The sequence below is a fragment of the Rhinoderma darwinii genome, chromosome 1 (genome assembly GCF_050947455.1).
Source record: "Rhinoderma darwinii isolate aRhiDar2 chromosome 1, aRhiDar2.hap1, whole genome shotgun sequence".
Lineage (NCBI taxonomy): Eukaryota > Metazoa > Chordata > Amphibia > Anura > Rhinodermatidae > Rhinoderma > Rhinoderma darwinii.
This window is the reverse complement of record NC_134687.1, coordinates 201,347,359-201,360,881: the sequence shown is the minus strand read 5'-3', so window position 1 is coordinate 201,360,881 and position 13,523 is coordinate 201,347,359. Positions and strand designations below refer to the sequence as shown.

Sequence of the window (13,523 nt, the reverse complement as noted above, 5' to 3'; positions counted from 1 at the left end):
CATAACAGATCTGTAGCTCAAAATATAAATTATAAGGAGAAAATCATCAATTATCCTGCACATTATTTGTTTTATAGGGCCTGGATAGTTTAGTTGATAGAGCATCACACTTTCAATCTGAGGGTACCTGTGCAAGTGTAAGTTTTTTGAAAAACAACCTATCACTTATCCATGACTAAAACTCTCTTTGAAACTAAGAACTAGTCCATTCTTTTAAGATTTCTTGGATGTCAGAACAAAATTGTAACTTTATGCCCTAAAAAAAGAAAACTGTATAATCTAACAATGTCTTGACTGCTTAAACTTTAGCCCCGTAGATGATCTTATCAAGTCAAAATAAGTTTATACTTTTCTTTTTCTAAGTGACCTCTGAAAACACGTAAAAAAGCGTTGAAGTCCAGAATATATTTAAGAAGGAGAGAAACGCCAACTTTCCCGCACATGTCTTAGTTTTGCAGAGCCTGGATAGCTCAGTCGGTAGAGCATCAGACTTTTAATCTGAGGGTCCAGGGTTCAAGTCCCTGTTCAGGTGTGTCTCTTGTAGAAAACCAGACTTTTCACTTATTGGTGATTGCAATATTATATACATTTCACGCTGTCAAAATTTCATGGATATCAGATTAAAGTTGTAACTTTGTGTCTTAAGGAAAGAATTCTGTATGATCTAATGAGGTCTTGAATCCTCAAACTTTAGCAGCCTAGAGGATTTCATTAAGACAAGATGAAATTATACTTTTCCCTTCTGAAAAGTAGAATTTGAAAGCGTATACAGTATAACAGCGCTATAGCTCAAAATATAAGTGAGGACAATTTCATCGATTTTCTTGCATATTTTTGTGTTTTATAGAGCCTGGATAGTTTAGTTGGTAGAGCATCACACTTTTAATCTGAGGGTGCCTGTCCAGGCATGAGTCTTTTGAAAAAACAATCTATCACTTATCTATGACTGAAACCCTCTTTGAAACTAAGACAAGTTCCATGCTCTCAAAATTTCTTGGATATCAACTTAAAAAGTTAGTTTTATGTTTTAAGAAAATGAATCTGTATAATCTAACAAATAACTTAACACCTTTAACTTTAGCAGCCTAGATGACTTTGTCCAGACAATAAGAAATCATAGTTTCCCCTTCTCTAGGTAAAATTTGAAACTATACATAACAGATCTGTAGCTCAAAATATAAATTATAAGGAGAAAATCATCAATTATCCTGCACATTATTTGTTTTATAGGGCCTGGATAGTTTAGTTGATAGAGCATCACACTTTCAATCTGAGGGTACCTGTGCAAGTGTAAGTTTTTTGAAAAACAACCTATCACTTATCCATGACTAAAACTCTCTTTGAAACTAAGAACTAGTCCATTCTTTTAAGATTTCTTGGATGTCAGAACAAAATTGTAACTTTATGCCCTAAAAAAAGAAAACTGTATAATCTAACAATGTCTTGACTGTTTAAATTTTAGCCCCGTAGATGATTTTATCAAGTCAAAATAAGTTTATACTTTTCTTTTTCTAAGTGACCTCTGAAAACAAGTAAAAAAGCGTTGTAGTCCAGAATATATTTGAGAAGGAGAGAAACGCCAACTTTCCCGCACATGTCTTAGCTTTGCAGAGCCTGGATAGCTCAGTCGGTAGAGCATCAGACTTTTAATCTGAGGGTCCAGGGTTCAAGTCCCTGTTCAGGCGTGTCTCTTGTAGAAAACCAGACTTTTCACTTATTGGTGATTGCAATATTATATACATTTCACGCTGTCAAAATTTCTTGGATATCAGATTAAAGTTGTAATTTTGTGTCTTAAGGAAAGAATTCTGTATGATCTAATGAGGTCTTGAATCCTCAAACTTTAGCAGCCTAGAGGATTTCATTAAGACAAGATGAAATTATACTTTTCCCTTCTGAAAAGTAGAATTTGAAAGCGTATACAGTATAACAGCGCTATAGCTCAAAATATAAGTGAGGACAATTTCATTGATTTTCTTGCATATTTTTGTGTTTTATAGAGCCTGGATAGTTTAGTTGGTAGAGCATCACACTTTTAATCTGAGGGTGCCTGTCCAGGCATGAGTCTTTTGAAAAAACAATCTATCACTTATCTATGACTGAAACCCTCTTTGAAACTAAGACAAGTTCCATGCTCTCAAAATTTCTTGGATATCAACTTAAAAAGTTAGCTTTATGTTTTAAGAAAATTAATCTGTATAATCTAACAAATAACTTAACACCTTTAACTTTAGCAGCCTAGATGACTTTGTCCAGACAATAAGAAATCATAGTTTCCCCTTCTCTAGGTAAAATTTGAAACTATACATAACAGATCTGTAGCTCAAAATATAAATTATAAGGAGAAAATCATCAATTATCCTGCACATTATTTGTTTTATAGGGCCTGGATAGTTTAGTTGATAGAGCATCACACTTTCAATCTGAGGGTACCTGTGCAAGTGTAAGTTTTTTGAAAAACAACCTATCACTTATCCATGACTAAAACTCTCTTTGAAACTAAGAACTAGTCCATTCTTTTAAGATTTCTTGGATGTCAGAACAAAATTGTAACTTTATGCCCTAAAAAAAGAAAACTGTATAATCTAACAATGTCTTGACTGTTTAAACTTTAGCCCCGTAGATGATTTTATCAAGTCAAAATAAGTTTATACTTTTCTTTTTCTAAGTGACCTCTGAAAACACGTAAAAAAGCGTTGAAGTCCAGAATATATTTAAGAAGGAGAGAAACGCCAACTTTCCCGCACATGTCTTAGTTTTGCAGAGCCTGGATAGCTCAGTCGGTAGAGCATCAGACTTTTAATCTGAGGGTCCAGGGTTCAAGTCCCTGTTCAGGTGTGTCTCTTGTAGAAAACCAGACTTTTCACTTATTGGTGATTGCAATATTATATACATTTCACGCTGTCAAAATTTCATGGATATCAGATTAAAGTTGTAACTTTGTGTCTTAAGGAAAGAATTCTGTATGATCTAATGAGGTCTTGAATCCTCAAACTTTAGCAGCCTAGAGGATTTCATTAAGACAAGATGAAATTATACTTTTCCCTTCTGAAAAGTAGAATTTGAAAGCGTATACAGTATAACAGCGCTATAGCTCAAAATATAAGTGAGGACAATTTCATCGATTTTCTTGCATATTTTTGTGTTTTATAGAGCCTGGATAGTTTAGTTGGTAGAGCATCACACTTTTAATCTGAGGGTGCCTGTCCAGGCATGAGTCTTTTGAAAAAACAATCTATCACTTATCTATGACTGAAACCCTCTTTGAAACTAAGACAAGTTCCATGCTCTCAAAATTTCTTGGATATCAACTTAAAAAGTTAGTTTTATGTTTTAAGAAAATGAATCTGTATAATCTAACAAATAACTTAACACCTTTAACTTTAGCAGCCTAGATGACTTTGTCCAGACAATAAGAAATCATAGTTTCCCCTTCTCTAGGTAAAATTTGAAACTATACATAACAGATCTGTAGCTCAAAATATAAATTATAAGGAGAAAATCATCAATTATCCTGCACATTATTTGTTTTATAGGGCCTGGATAGTTTAGTTGATAGAGCATCACACTTTCAATCTGAGGGTACCTGTGCAAGTGTAAGTTTTTTGAAAAACAACCTATCACTTATCCATGACTAAAACTCTCTTTGAAACTAAGAACTAGTCCATTCTTTTAAGATTTCTTGGATGTCAGAACAAAATTGTAACTTTATGCCCTAAAAAAAGAAAACTGTATAATCTAACAATGTCTTGACTGTTTAAATTTTAGCCCCGTAGATGATTTTATCAAGTCAAAATAAGTTTATACTTTTCTTTTTCTAAGTGACCTCTGAAAACAAGTAAAAAAGCGTTGTAGTCCAGAATATATTTGAGAAGGAGAGAAACGCCAACTTTCCCGCACATGTCTTAGCTTTGCAGAGCCTGGATAGCTCAGTCGGTAGAGCATCAGACTTTTAATCTGAGGGTCCAGGGTTCAAGTCCCTGTTCAGGCGTGTCTCTTGTAGAAAACCAGACTTTTCACTTATTGGTGATTGCAATATTATATACATTTCACGCTGTCAAAATTTCTTGGATATCAGATTAAAGTTGTAATTTTGTGTCTTAAGGAAAGAATTCTGTATGATCTAATGAGGTCTTGAATCCTCAAACTTTAGCAGCCTAGAGGATTTCATTAAGACAAGATGAAATTATACTTTTCCCTTCTGAAAAGTAGAATTTGAAAGCGTATACAGTATAACAGCGCTATAGCTCAAAATATAAGTGAGGACAATTTCATTGATTTTCTTGCATATTTTTGTGTTTTATAGAGCCTGGATAGTTTAGTTGGTAGAGCATCACACTTTTAATCTGAGGGTGCCTGTCCAGGCATGAGTCTTTTGAAAAAACAATCTATCACTTATCTATGACTGAAACCCTCTTTGAAACTAAGACAAGTTCCATGCTCTCAAAATTTCTTGGATATCAACTTAAAAAGTTAGCTTTATGTTTTAAGAAAATTAATCTGTATAATCTAACAAATAACTTAACACCTTTAACTTTAGCAGCCTAGATGACTTTGTCCAGACAATAAGAAATCATAGTTTCCCCTTCTCTAGGTAAAATTTGAAACTATACATAACAGATCTGTAGCTCAAAATATAAATTATAAGGAGAAAATCATCAATTATCCTGCACATTATTTGTTTTATAGGGCCTGGATAGTTTAGTTGATAGAGCATCACACTTTCAATCTGAGGGTACCTGTGCAAGTGTAAGTTTTTTGAAAAACAACCTATCACTTATCCATGACTAAAACTCTCTTTGAAACTAAGAACTAGTCCATTCTTTTAAGATTTCTTGGATGTCAGAACAAAATTGTAACTTTATGCCCTAAAAAAAGAAAACTGTATAATCTAACAATGTCTTGACTGTTTAAACTTTAGCCCCGTAGATGATTTTATCAAGTCAAAATAAGTTTATACTTTTCTTTTTCTAAGTGACCTCTGAAAACAAGTAAAAAAGCGTTGTAGTCCAGAATATATTTGAGAAGGAGAGAAACGCCAACTTTCCCGCACATGTCTTAGTTTTGCAGAGCCTGGATAGCTCAGTCGGTAGAGCATCAGACTTTTAATCTGAGGGTCCAGGGTTCAAGTCCCTGTTCAGGTGTGTCTCTTGTAGAAAACCAGACTTTTCACTTATTGGTGATTGCAATATTATATACATTTCACGCTGTCAAAATTTCTTGGATATCAGATTAAAGTTGTAACTTTGTGTCTTAAGGAAAGAATTCTGTATGATCTAATGAGGTCTTGAATCCTCAAACTTTAGCAGCCTAGAGGATTTCATTAAGACAAGATGAAATTATACTTTTCCCTTCTGAAAAGTAGAATTTGAAAGCGTATACAGTATAACAGCGCTATAGCTCAAAATATAAGTGAGGACAATTTCATCGATTTTCTTGCATATTTTTGTGTTTTATAGAGCCTGGATAGTTTAGTTGGTAGAGCATCACACTTTTAATCTGAGGGTGCCTGTCCAGGCATGAGTCTTTTGAAAAAACAATCTATCACTTATCTATGACTGAAACCCTCTTTGAAACTAAGACAAGTTCCATGCTCTCAAAATTTCTTGGATATCAACTTAAAAAGTTAGCTTTATGTTTTAAGAAAATTAATCTGTATGATCTAACAAATAACTTAACACCTTTAACTTTAGCAGCCTAGATGACTTTGTCCAGACAATAAGAAATCATAGTTTCCCCTTCTCTAGGTAAAATTTGAAACTATACATAACAGATCTGTAGCTCAAAATATAAATTATAAGGAGAAAATCATCAATTATCCTGCACATTATTTGTTTTATAGGGCCTGGATAGTTTAGTTGATAGAGCATCACACTTTCAATCTGAGGGTACCTGTGCAAGTGTAAGTTTTTTGAAAAACAACCTATCACTTATCCATGACTAAAACTCTCTTTGAAACTAAGAACTAGTCCATTCTTTTAAGATTTCTTGGATGTCAGAACAAAATTGTAACTTTATGCCCTAAAAAAAGAAAACTGTATAATCTAACAATGTCTTGACTGTTTAAACTTTAGCCCCGTAGATGATTTTATCAAGTCAAAATAAGTTTATACTTTTCTTTTTCTAAGTGACCTCTGAAAACAAGTAAAAAAGCGTTGTAGTCCAGAATATATTTGAGAAGGAGAGAAACGCCAACTTTCCCGCACATGTCTTAGTTTTGCAGAGCCTGGATAGCTCAGTCGGTAGAGCATCAGACTTTTAATCTGAGGGTCCAGGGTTCAAGTCCCTGTTCAGGTGTGTCTCTTGTAGAAAACCAGACTTTTCACTTATTGGTGATTGCAATATTATATACATTTCACGCTGTCAAAATTTCTTGGATATCAGATTAAAGTTGTAACTTTGTGTCTTAAGGAAAGAATTCTGTATGATCTAATGAGGTCTTGAATCCTCAAACTTTAGCAGCCTAGAGGATTTCATTAAGACAAGATGAAATTATACTTTTCCCTTCTGAAAAGTAGAATTTGAAAGCGTATACAGTATAACAGCGCTATAGCTCAAAATATAAGTGAGGACAATTTCATCGATTTTCTTGCATATTTTTGTGTTTTATAGAGCCTGGATAGTTTAGTTGGTAGAGCATCACACTTTTAATCTGAGGGTGCCTGTCCAGGCATGAGTCTTTTGAAAAAACAATCTATCACTTATCTATGACTGAAACCCTCTTTGAAACTAAGACAAGTTCCATGCTCTCAAAATTTCTTGGATATCAACTTAAAAAGTTAGCTTTATGTTTTAAGAAAATTAATCTGTATGATCTAACAAATAACTTAACACCTTTAACTTTAGCAGCCTAGATGACTTTGTCCAGACAATAAGAAATCATAGTTTCCCCTTCTCTAGGTAAAATTTGAAACTATACATAACAGATCTGTAGCTCAAAATATAAATTATAAGGAGAAAATCATCAATTATCCTGCACATTATTTGTTTTATAGGGCCTGGATAGTTTAGTTGATAGAGCATCACACTTTCAATCTGAGGGTACCTGTGCAAGTGTAAGTTTTTTGAAAAACAACCTATCACTTATCCATGACTAAAACTCTCTTTGAAACTAAGAACTAGTCCATTCTTTTAAGATTTCTTGGATGTCAGAACAAAATTGTAACTTTATGCCCTAAAAAAAGAAAACTGTATAATCTAACAATGTCTTGACTGCTTAAACTTTAGCCCCGTAGATGATCTTATCAAGTCAAAATAAGTTTATACTTTTCTTTTTCTAAGTGACCTCTGAAAACACGTAAAAAAGCGTTGAAGTCCAGAATATATTTAAGAAGGAGAGAAACGCCAACTTTCCCGCACATGTCTTAGTTTTGCAGAGCCTGGATAGCTCAGTCGGTAGAGCATCAGACTTTTAATCTGAGGGTCCAGGGTTCAAGTCCCTGTTCAGGTGTGTCTCTTGTAGAAAACCAGACTTTTCACTTATTGGTGATTGCAATATTATATACATTTCACGCTGTCAAAATTTCATGGATATCAGATTAAAGTTGTAACTTTGTGTCTTAAGGAAAGAATTCTGTATGATCTAATGAGGTCTTGAATCCTCAAACTTTAGCAGCCTAGAGGATTTCATTAAGACAAGATGAAATTATACTTTTCCCTTCTGAAAAGTAGAATTTGAAAGCGTATACAGTATAACAGCGCTATAGCTCAAAATATAAGTGAGGACAATTTCATCGATTTTCTTGCATATTTTTGTGTTTTATAGAGCCTGGATAGTTTAGTTGGTAGAGCATCACACTTTTAATCTGAGGGTGCCTGTCCAGGCATGAGTCTTTTGAAAAAACAATCTATCACTTATCTATGACTGAAACCCTCTTTGAAACTAAGACAAGTTCCATGCTCTCAAAATTTCTTGGATATCAACTTAAAAAGTTAGTTTTATGTTTTAAGAAAATGAATCTGTATAATCTAACAAATAACTTAACACCTTTAACTTTAGCAGCCTAGATGACTTTGTCCAGACAATAAGAAATCATAGTTTCCCCTTCTCTAGGTAAAATTTGAAACTATACATAACAGATCTGTAGCTCAAAATATAAATTATAAGGAGAAAATCATCAATTATCCTGCACATTATTTGTTTTATAGGGCCTGGATAGTTTAGTTGATAGAGCATCACACTTTCAATCTGAGGGTACCTGTGCAAGTGTAAGTTTTTTGAAAAACAACCTATCACTTATCCATGACTAAAACTCTCTTTGAAACTAAGAACTAGTCCATTCTTTTAAGATTTCTTGGATGTCAGAACAAAATTGTAACTTTATGCCCTAAAAAAAGAAAACTGTATAATCTAACAATGTCTTGACTGTTTAAATTTTAGCCCCGTAGATGATTTTATCAAGTCAAAATAAGTTTATACTTTTCTTTTTCTAAGTGACCTCTGAAAACAAGTAAAAAAGCGTTGTAGTCCAGAATATATTTGAGAAGGAGAGAAACGCCAACTTTCCCGCACATGTCTTAGCTTTGCAGAGCCTGGATAGCTCAGTCGGTAGAGCATCAGACTTTTAATCTGAGGGTCCAGGGTTCAAGTCCCTGTTCAGGCGTGTCTCTTGTAGAAAACCAGACTTTTCACTTATTGGTGATTGCAATATTATATACATTTCACGCTGTCAAAATTTCTTGGATATCAGATTAAAGTTGTAATTTTGTGTCTTAAGGAAAGAATTCTGTATGATCTAATGAGGTCTTGAATCCTCAAACTTTAGCAGCCTAGAGGATTTCATTAAGACAAGATGAAATTATACTTTTCCCTTCTGAAAAGTAGAATTTGAAAGCGTATACAGTATAACAGCGCTATAGCTCAAAATATAAGTGAGGACAATTTCATTGATTTTCTTGCATATTTTTGTGTTTTATAGAGCCTGGATAGTTTAGTTGGTAGAGCATCACACTTTTAATCTGAGGGTGCCTGTCCAGGCATGAGTCTTTTGAAAAAACAATCTATCACTTATCTATGACTGAAACCCTCTTTGAAACTAAGACAAGTTCCATGCTCTCAAAATTTCTTGGATATCAACTTAAAAAGTTAGCTTTATGTTTTAAGAAAATTAATCTGTATGATCTAACAAATAACTTAACACCTTTAACTTTAGCAGCCTAGATGACTTTGTCCAGACAATAAGAAATCATAGTTTCCCCTTCTCTAGGTAAAATTTGAAACTATACATAACAGATCTGTAGCTCAAAATATAAATTATAAGGAGAAAATCATCAATTATCCTGCACATTATTTGTTTTATAGGGCCTGGATAGTTTAGTTGATAGAGCATCACACTTTCAATCTGAGGGTACCTGTGCAAGTGTAAGTTTTTTGAAAAACAACCTATCACTTATCCATGACTAAAACTCTCTTTGAAACTAAGAACTAGTCCATTCTTTTAAGATTTCTTGGATGTCAGAACAAAATTGTAACTTTATGCCCTAAAAAAAGAAAACTGTATAATCTAACAATGTCTTGACTGCTTAAACTTTAGCCCCGTAGATGATTTTATCAAGTCAAAATAAGTTTATACTTTTCTTTTTCTAAGTGACCTCTGAAAACACGTAAAAAAGCGTTGAAGTCCAGAATATATTTGAGAAGGAGAGAAACGCCAACTTTCCCGCACATGTCTTAGTTTTTCAGAGCCTGGATAGCTCAGTCGGTAGAGCATCAGACTTTTAATCTGAGGGTCCAGGGTTCAAGTCCCTGTTCAAGTCCCTGTTCAGGCGTGTCTCTTGTAGAAAACCAGACTTTTCACTTATTGGTGATTGCAATATTATATACATTTCACGCTGTCAAAATTTCATGGATATCAGATTAAAGTTGTAACTTTGTGTCTTAAGGAAAGAATTCTGTATGATCTAATGAGGTCTTGAATCCTCAAACTTTAGCAGCCTAGAGGATTTCATTAAGACAAGATGAAATTATACTTTTCCCTTCTGAAAAGTAGAATTTGAAAGCGTATACAGTATAACAGCGCTATAGCTCAAAATATAAGTGAGGACAATTTCATCGATTTTCTTGCATATTTTTGTGTTTTATAGAGCCTGGATAGTTTAGTTGGTAGAGCATCACACTTTTAATCTGAGGGTGCCTGTCCAGGCATGAGTCTTTTGAAAAAACAATCTATCACTTATCTATGACTGAAACCCTCTTTGAAACTAAGACAAGTTCCATGCTCTCAAAATTTCTTGGATATCAACTTAAAAAGTTAGCTTTATGTTTTAACAAAATTAATCTGTATAATCTAACAAATAATTTAACACCTTTAACTTTAGCAGCCTAGATGACTTTGTCCAGACAATAAGAAATCATAGTTTCCCCTTCTCTAGGTAAAATTTGAAACTATACATAACAGATCTGTAGCTCAAAATATAAATTATAAGGAGAAAATCATCAATTATCCTGCACATTATTTGTTTTATAGGGCCTGGATAGTTTAGTTGATAGAGCATCACACTTTCAATCTGAGGGTACCTGTGCAAGTGTAAGTTTTTTGAAAAACAACCTATCACTTATCCATGACTAAAACTCTCTTTGAAACTAAGAACTAGTCCATTCTTTTAAGATTTCTTGGATGTCAGAACAAAATTGTAACTTTATGCCCTAAAAAAAGAAAACTGTATAATCTAACAATGTCTTGACTGTTTAAACTTTAGCCCCGTAGATGATTTTATCAAGTCAAAATAAGTTTATACTTTTCTTTTTCTAAGTGACCTCTGAAAACAAGTAAAAAAGCGTTGTAGTCCAGAATATATTTGAGAAGGAGAGAAACGCCAACTTTCCCGCACATGTCTTAGTTTTGCAGAGCCTGGATAGCTCAGTCGGTAGAGCATCAGACTTTTAATCTGAGGGTCCAGGGTTCAAGTCCCTGTTCAGGCGTGTCTCTTGTAGAAAACCAGACTTTTCACTTATTGGTGATTGCAATATTATATACATTTCACGCTGTCAAAATTTCTTGGATATCAGATTAAAGTTGTAACTTTGTGTCTTAAGGAAAGAATTCTGTATGATCTAATGAGGTCTTGAATCCTCAAACTTTAGCAGCCTAGAGGATTTCATTAAGACAAGATGAAATTATACTTTTCCCTTCTGAAAAGTAGAATTTGAAAGCGTATACAGTATAACAGCGCTATAGCTCAAAATATAAGTGAGGACAATTTCATTGATTTTCTTGCATATTTTTGTGTTTTATAGAGCCTGGATAGTTTAGTTGGTAGAGCATCACACTTTTAATCTGAGGGTGCCTGTCCAGGCATGAGTCTTTTGAAAAAACAATCTATCACTTATCTATGACTGAAACCCTCTTTGAAACTAAGACAAGTTCCATGCTCTCAAAATTTCTTGGATATCAACTTAAAAAGTTAGTTTTATGTTTTAAGAAAATGAATCTGTATAATCTAACAAATAACTTAACACCTTTAACTTTAGCAGCCTAGATGACTTTGTCCAGACAATAAGAAATCATAGTTTCCCCTTCTCTAGGTAAAATTTGAAACTATACATAACAGATCTGTAGCTCAAAATATAAATTATAAGGAGAAAATCATCAATTATCCTGCACATTATTTGTTTTATAGGGCCTGGATAGTTTAGTTGATAGAGCATCACACTTTCAATCTGAGGGTACCTGTGCAAGTGTAAGTTTTTTGAAAAACAACCTATCACTTATCCATGACTAAAACTCTCTTTGAAACTAAGAACTAGTCCATTCTTTTAAGATTTCTTGGATGTCAGAACAAAATTGTAACTTTATGCCCTAAAAAAAGAAAACTGTATAATCTAACAATGTCTTGACTGTTTAAATTTTAGCCCCGTAGATGATTTTATCAAGTCAAAATAAGTTTATACTTTTCTTTTTCTAAGTGACCTCTGAAAACAAGTAAAAAAGCGTTGTAGTCCAGAATATATTTGAGAAGGAGAGAAACGCCAACTTTCCCGCACATGTCTTAGTTTTGCAGAGCCTGGATAGCTCAGTCGGTAGAGCATCAGACTTTTAATCTGAGGGTCCAGGGTTCAAGTCCCTGTTCAGGCGTGTCTCTTGTAGAAAACCAGACTTTTCACTTATTGGTGATTGCAATATTATATACATTTCACGCTGTCAAAATTTCTTGGATATCAGATTAAAGTTGTAACTTTGTGTCTTAAGGAAAGAATTCTGTATGATCTAATGAGGTCTTGAATCCTCAAACTTTAGCAGCCTAGAGGATTTCATTAAGACAAGATGAAATTATACTTTTCCCTTCTGAAAAGTAGAATTTGAAAGCGTATACAGTATAACAGCGCTATAGCTCAAAATATAAGTGAGGACAATTTCATTGATTTTCTTGCATATTTTTGTGTTTTATAGAGCCTGCATAGTTTAGTTGGTAGAGCATCACACTTTTAATCTGAGGGTGCCTGTCCAGGCATGAGTCTTTTGAAAAAACAATCTATCACTTATCTATGACTGAAACCCTCTTTGAAACTAAGACAAGTTCCATGCTCTCAAAATTTCTTGGATATCAACTTAAAAAGTTAGCTTTATGTTTTAACAAAATTAATCTGTATAATCTAACAAATAACTTAACACCTTTAACTTTAGCAGCCTAGATGACTTTGTCCAGACAATAAGAAATCATAGTTTCCCCTTCTCTAGGTAAAATTTGAAACTATACATAACAGATCTGTAGCTCAAAATATAAATTATAAGGAGAAAATCATCAATTATCCTGCACATTATTTGTTTTATAGGGCCTGGATAGTTTAGTTGATAGAGCATCACACTTTCAATCTGAGGGTACCTGTGCAAGTGTAAGTTTTTTTGAAAAACAACCTATCACTTATCCATGACTAAAACTCTCTTTGAAACTAAGAACTAGTCCATTCTTTTAAGATTTCTTGGATGTCAGAACAAAATTGTAACTTTATGCCCTAAAAAAAGAAAACTGTATAATCTAACAATGTCTTGACTGTTTAAACTTTAGCCCCGTAGATGATTTTATCAAGTCAAAATAAGTTTATACTTTTCTTTTTCTAAGTGACCTCTGAAAACACGTAAAAAAGCGTTGTAGTCCAGAATATATTTGAGAAGGAGAGAAACGCCAACTATCCCGCACATGTCTTAGTTTTGCAGAGCCTGGATAGCTCAGTCGGTAGAGCATCAGACTTTTAATCTGAGGGTCCAGGGTTCAAGTCCCTGTTCAGGCGTGTCTCTTGTGGAAAACCAGACTTTTCACTTATTGGTGATTGCAATATTATATACATTTCACGCTGTCAAAATTTCTTGGATATCAGATTAAAGTTGTAACTTTGTGTCTTAAGGAAAGAATTCAGTATGATCTAATGAGGTCTTGAATCCTCAAACTTTAGCAGCCTAGAGGATTTCATTAAGACAAGATGAAATTATACGTTTCCCTTCTGAAAAGTAGAATTTGAAAGCGTATACAGTATAACAGCGCTATAGCTCAAAATATAAGTGAGGACAATTTCATCGATTTTCTTG

At 33.7% G+C, this 13,523-nt stretch overlaps 11 non-coding genes across 11 annotated transcripts; all 11 read left to right on the top strand.

Moving 5' to 3' along the window:
• Positions 1–459: 459 nt before the first annotated feature.
• On the top strand, positions 460–532 carry TRNAK-UUU (transfer RNA lysine (anticodon UUU)). The gene has a single exon. It is a non-coding gene; the product is annotated as a tRNA-Lys (tRNA).
• A 1,080-nt stretch (positions 533–1,612) lies between these two features.
• Positions 1,613–1,685, top strand: TRNAK-UUU (transfer RNA lysine (anticodon UUU)). Its single transcript has one exon. It is a non-coding gene; the product is annotated as a tRNA-Lys (tRNA).
• Positions 1,686–2,765: 1,080 nt separating this feature from the next.
• Positions 2,766–2,838, top strand: TRNAK-UUU (transfer RNA lysine (anticodon UUU)). The gene has a single exon. It is a non-coding gene; the product is annotated as a tRNA-Lys (tRNA).
• A 1,080-nt stretch (positions 2,839–3,918) lies between these two features.
• TRNAK-UUU (transfer RNA lysine (anticodon UUU)) lies at positions 3,919–3,991 on the top strand. The gene has a single exon. It is a non-coding gene; the product is annotated as a tRNA-Lys (tRNA).
• A 1,080-nt stretch (positions 3,992–5,071) lies between these two features.
• On the top strand, positions 5,072–5,144 carry TRNAK-UUU (transfer RNA lysine (anticodon UUU)). Its single transcript has one exon. It is a non-coding gene; the product is annotated as a tRNA-Lys (tRNA).
• Positions 5,145–6,224: 1,080 nt separating this feature from the next.
• TRNAK-UUU (transfer RNA lysine (anticodon UUU)) lies at positions 6,225–6,297 on the top strand. The gene has a single exon. It is a non-coding gene; the product is annotated as a tRNA-Lys (tRNA).
• Positions 6,298–7,377: 1,080 nt separating this feature from the next.
• Positions 7,378–7,450, top strand: TRNAK-UUU (transfer RNA lysine (anticodon UUU)). Its single transcript has one exon. It is a non-coding gene; the product is annotated as a tRNA-Lys (tRNA).
• A 1,080-nt stretch (positions 7,451–8,530) lies between these two features.
• On the top strand, positions 8,531–8,603 carry TRNAK-UUU (transfer RNA lysine (anticodon UUU)). The gene has a single exon. It is a non-coding gene; the product is annotated as a tRNA-Lys (tRNA).
• Positions 8,604–10,848: 2,245 nt separating this feature from the next.
• On the top strand, positions 10,849–10,921 carry TRNAK-UUU (transfer RNA lysine (anticodon UUU)). Its single transcript has one exon. It is a non-coding gene; the product is annotated as a tRNA-Lys (tRNA).
• A 1,080-nt stretch (positions 10,922–12,001) lies between these two features.
• Positions 12,002–12,074, top strand: TRNAK-UUU (transfer RNA lysine (anticodon UUU)). Its single transcript has one exon. It is a non-coding gene; the product is annotated as a tRNA-Lys (tRNA).
• A 1,081-nt stretch (positions 12,075–13,155) lies between these two features.
• Positions 13,156–13,228, top strand: TRNAK-UUU (transfer RNA lysine (anticodon UUU)). The gene has a single exon. It is a non-coding gene; the product is annotated as a tRNA-Lys (tRNA).
• The last annotated feature ends 295 nt before the right edge of the window (positions 13,229–13,523 follow it).